Source organism: Oncorhynchus keta, unplaced genomic scaffold, assembly GCF_023373465.1.
Source record: "Oncorhynchus keta strain PuntledgeMale-10-30-2019 unplaced genomic scaffold, Oket_V2 Un_contig_23134_pilon_pilon, whole genome shotgun sequence".
Taxonomy (NCBI): domain Eukaryota; kingdom Metazoa; phylum Chordata; class Actinopteri; order Salmoniformes; family Salmonidae; genus Oncorhynchus; species Oncorhynchus keta.
This window is the reverse complement of record NW_026283221.1, coordinates 20,001-25,170: the sequence shown is the minus strand read 5'-3', so window position 1 is coordinate 25,170 and position 5,170 is coordinate 20,001. Positions and strand designations below refer to the sequence as shown.

Genomic DNA, 5,170 nt, shown 5'->3' with positions numbered 1-5,170 from the left:
CAGTGTGCGCTCAGTAAGGCTCTAGGCACCTTCCTAGAGGAAGCTACAACCCCTCCCCATTCACAGCGGCCATGGTCACATCTGTCCATAGATTTCTGACCCGATCTTCCGCCGTCTCAGGGGAACACACCGCGGTTCTAGTGATTGTGGATCGGTTTTCTAAGTCCTGCCGTCTCCTCCCGTTGCCCGGTATCCCTACAGCCCTGCAGACTGCGGAGGCATTATTTACCCATGTCTTTCGGCACTACGGGTGCCGGAGGACATCGTTTCTGATCGGGGCCCCCAATTCACGTCTCGGGTATGGAGCGTTCATGGAACGTTTGAGGGTCTCTGTCAGCCCTGACCTCCGGTTATCACCCGAGTAATGGGCAGGTGGAGAGATTGAACCAGGAGGTGGGTAGGTTTCTGCGGTCGTATTGCCAGGATCGGCCAGGGGAGTGGGCACGATACATTCCCTGGGCTGAAATGGCTCAGAACTCACTACGCCACTCCTCTACTAACGTGTCCCTTTTCAGTGTGTGTTGGGATACCAGCCGGTCCTGGCACCATGGCATCCGAGCCAGACCGAGGCTCCTGCGGTGGAGGAATGGGTACAGCGCTCCAAGGAGACCTGGAGGGCCGTCCAGGAGTCTCTACGACAAGCGAGTGGACGGCAGAAGAGGAGTGCTGACCGCCACCGCAGTGAGGCCCCGTGTTTGTACCGGGGGACAGGGTCTGGCTCTCGACCAAACCTACCTCTCCGCTTGCCCTGCCGGAAGCTGGGTCCGCAGTGTGTAGGGCCCTTTAAAGTCCTGAGGAGAATAAACGAGGTGTGTTATCGATTACAACTCCCTTCCTATTATCGAATTAACCCCTCGTTTCATGTGTCTCTCCTCAGGCCGGTGGTAGCTGGTCCCCTGCAGGACAGTGAGGTACCGGAGGTCCCTCCCCCTCTGGACATCGAGGGGACCCCGGCGTACACGATCCGGGCCATTCTGGACTCAAGACGCCGGGTGAGGGCCTGCAGTACCTCGTGGACTGGGAGGGTGCGGTCCGGAGGAGGAGTGCTGGGTACCGGTGAGGACATCTTGGATCCATCCATGTTGAGGATTTCCATCGCCTCCATCCGGATCGCCCTGCACCTCGTCCTCCGGGGCGACCTCGAGACGGTGTCGGCGCTGCGGGGAGCCGCGCGTCAGGAGGGAGTACTGTCCGCGAGTCCGACGAGGGTGTTTCCCCTTCCCGGGCGGTTGAGCTCGGCGGTCGTCGTCACCGGCCTATTAGCTGCCACTGATTGTTTTTCCTCCCCTCCTTGTATGTTTAGTGGTAGCACCTGTTCATGATTGAATCAGCTAATTAGTTTGTCTTTATTAGGCAGCCGGCCCGCCTGGTTGTTGTGCGGGATTATTGCAGTGTAACCTTCGGCTCTGTTGTTAGAAGTACGTGTTAGTGCCTGGTCGTTACGTTTTCTGTTGGCCATTCTCATTCCCTGTGTTTGGGGCCGTTACTATTTGAGCACCCTGGGATGCGTTAGCGCTATTAAAGACGCACAGCTTTGCACTCACTGTCTCCTGCGTTTGACTCCACACACCCTCGACACCTGAAGTGTTACCTCATACCATTTTAGTAGACACTCGTATCCATAGTGACTTACAGTACTTAGTGCATACATTTTTCATACTGGTCCCCGTCGGAATCAAACTCACAGCCCTGGTATTGCAAGTGCCATGCCCTGCCAACTGAGTCACGGGCCCATACCTCCTCACCAATCCCTCCTGTACGAGCCTGCCAACTGAGTCACACGGGACCATACCTCACTAGTCCCTCCTGTACGAGCCTGCCAACTGAGTCTCCCGGGACCATACCTCACTAGTCCCTCCTGTATGAGCCTGCCAACTGAGTCACACGGGACCATACCTCACTAGTCCCTCCTGTACGAGCCTGCCAACTGAGTCACACGGGACCATACCTCACCAGTCCCTCCTGTACGAGCCTGCCAACTGAGTCACACGGGACCATACCTCACTAGTCCCTCCTGTACGAGAGCCTGCCAACTGAGTCACACGGACCATACCTCACCAGTCCCTCCTGTAGAGCCTGCCAACTGAGTCACACGGGACCATACCTCACCAGTCCCTCCTGTACGAGCCTACTGAGTCACACGGGACCATACCTCACTAGTCCCTCCTGTACTCCCCGGGAATACTATCTAGTTCTGTTTCCTTTGGACCAGACCACAGGAATTTATAGTCCCTCCTGAGGGGGAAACTATCACAGAGTTCCATACCACACCTCCTAACAGGGCACAGTAAAACAGGTCTCACAACTCTCTCTCTTTCTCCCCTCCCTTGACAGTGGTGAGGTCATGCACTCTATCTCTCTCTCCCTTGAAACAGATGCCTGTGTGTCACACGGGACCATACCTCACTAGTCCCTTTCTGTAGTGAATCATACCTCACTCAGTGCTGAGTCACACGGACCATTCCCTCCTGTACGAGCCTGCCAACTATCCCCCTCAGCTCCCTCCGATCTCAACACTACCCGTCCCCAATCTATCAGCTGTTTCCTACCCAGACCACCATCACACACTATCACAGAGTCCCATCTCAGGGCACACTAAAACCATCTCAGCTGACACTACCCGCTCCCCATCTCAGCTGACACTACCCGCTCCCCATCTCGTTGAAACAGATGTGTGTGTGTCTACCCCATCTCAGCTGACACTACCCCAGCTCCCCATCCAAGCTGACACTACCCAGAATCCCCATCTCAGCTGACACTACCCGCTCCCCATCTCAGCTGACACTACCCGCTCCCCATCTCAGCTGACACTACCCGCTCCCCATCTCAGCTGACACTACCCGCTCCCCATCTCAGCTGACACTACCCGCTCCCCATCTCAGCTGACACTACCCGCTCCCCATCTCAGCTGACACTACCGCTCCCCATCTCAGCTGACACTACCCGCTCCCCATCTCAGCTGACACTACCCGCTCCCCATCTCAGCTGACACTACCCGCTCCCCATCTCAGCTGACACTACCCGCTCCCCATCTCAGCTGACACTACCCGCTCCCCATCTCAGCTGACACTACCCGCTCCCCATCTCAGCTGACACTACCCGCTCCCCATCTCAGCTGACACTACCCGCTCCCCACCCTTATTCTTATTCTGTTATCTCTTGGTCTTCCTTATTATTGTTAATATTACATTGTTATTCATTACTGCATTGTTGGGGTTAGAGCTGCAAGAAAGGGCATTTCCCTGTACTTGTGCACGTGACATTAAAACTTGATACTTCACTACGGAATCACCTGGTCTGTCAAATAGATGGATTACCTGTCAAATGAAATGAGACAGACAGCATATAGGAACCATGTTGTTCTTGGACAAGAGACTGCATTGGGCGCCGATGGGAAGGGGACATGAGACTGTTTAAACGTGACACGGGACGATATCAACACACACTGAGCATTTCATATCAAATCAAATGGTATTTGTCACATGCGCTGAATACAACAGGTTTAGACCTTACAGTGAAATGCTTACCGACACGCCCTTAATCAACAATGCAGTTTTAAGAAAAATACCTAAGAAAATAAGATGTTGTTCTACTGTTAAAACGTAATATAGTTGCGTTGCTAGGCGACTGTAAATTATTCTTATTTGCTGTTTGTACTGGGGCAGTGGGCGGGACCAAGCGAACGTCAATAATTCTGCGTCATGTGTGACTAACATTGGAAACAGCGAATCAGAAGCTTGTCCGCGTTTTAAACCGACCAATGAGAGATTTAACATATTTGTTTGCGGAAGTGGAGCTGCTATTCTCCAGGCAAGTTTCGAGAGCAAATTTGAATGTATTTTGGTGTTTGTTTACAGCTCAAATGAAAAGCAGCTCACTCGAGAACGAGTGTAACATCGTATGCAAAGTCATACATTCTATAAGAGCAGATATCACTGTAAATATCCCACGTGTGCTTTCTCCGTCGACGTTCACTCTTTCATATCCGCTAGCCAGTTTTCGGCAAAAAAGCGTGTTTTTATCGTGTCTTCCTTGTTTATTCAGATGAGTACCTGTTCACTGGAGCATCCCAACGGGCAGGAGGCCGACTCTCCCCGCCAAGAGGCTCTGCAAGGGGAGTGCGCGCAGGATGGGTCGGTCGGAGGTGGAGGGGGAAGGCAAGCACGGCCGTGGAGGTGGTAGGTGACATATCACTAATCTCGGCAACAACCCAGAACCAACATTGTTTGTCCACGAGAGAACATTTCACTGGCCTAGATAACCAGACCGGATGGAAAATGTACCAGTCTGTCAATCCGGAGTAGAAACGATAACAAAGCCTCTGTTATTGTAAAAATTCTGAGGTCCGCGCGCCTGGAACAATGTAACCACTCAAATTCACGGACAGAGCTTTGGATGCAAGGACTGACCATCCAATATGTACACAGTATAGCTTTAAGCATGTTTTAACGCTATACAGCGTTTGTTTACATTTACAATGCTTACAAACATTGGAGTAAAACAAGCTCATATGAAGAATGTATAATGCTGTTGCAATTGCAGATTGGCGTTTTTGTTTACTTTGGGGCAGCACATCTGGTTGGTGCCTGTTTGCACGTTGGCTAATATTAATTATCTAGCCTGACACAATCTGTTCCTCTATAGTCTATAGTCATACCAGTGTATAACGCCTCCTCCTGTCTCTAGTCTATAGTCATACCAGTGTATAACCCCTCCTGTCTTTTGTCTATAGTCATACCAGTGTATAACCCCTCCTGTCTCTAGTCTATAGTCATACCAGTGTATAACCCCTCCTGTCTCTAGTCTATAGTCATACCAGTGTATAACTCCTCCTGTCTCTAGTCTATAGTCATACCAGTGTATAACCCCTCCTGTCTCTAATCTATAGTCATACCAGTGTATAACCCCTCCTGTCTTTTGTCTATAGTCATACCAGTGTATAACTCCTGTCTCTAGTCTATAGTCATACCAGTGTATAACCCCTCCTGTCTCTAGTCTATAGTCATACCAGTGTATAACCCCTCCTGTCTCTAGTCTATAGTCATACCAGTGTATAACTCCTCCTGTCTCTAGTCTATAGTCATACCAGTGTATAACCCCTCCTGTCTTTAGTCTATAGTCATACCAGTGTATAACTCCTCCTGTCTCTAGTCTATAGTCATACCAGTGT

At 51.2% G+C, this 5,170-nt stretch overlaps 1 long non-coding RNA gene across 1 annotated transcript in view; it reads left to right on the top strand.

Annotated features, from left to right (window-relative positions):
- The first annotated feature begins 4,113 nt into the window (after positions 1-4,113).
- The window catches only part of LOC127921691 (uncharacterized), a 2,627-nt gene continuing 1,570 nt past the window's right edge, over positions 4,114-5,170 (top strand). Inside the window, exon 1 of the long non-coding RNA XR_008109328.1 lies at positions 4,114-4,178. This is a non-coding gene — a long non-coding RNA (uncharacterized LOC127921691). The remainder of the gene's footprint in view (positions 4,179-5,170) is intronic.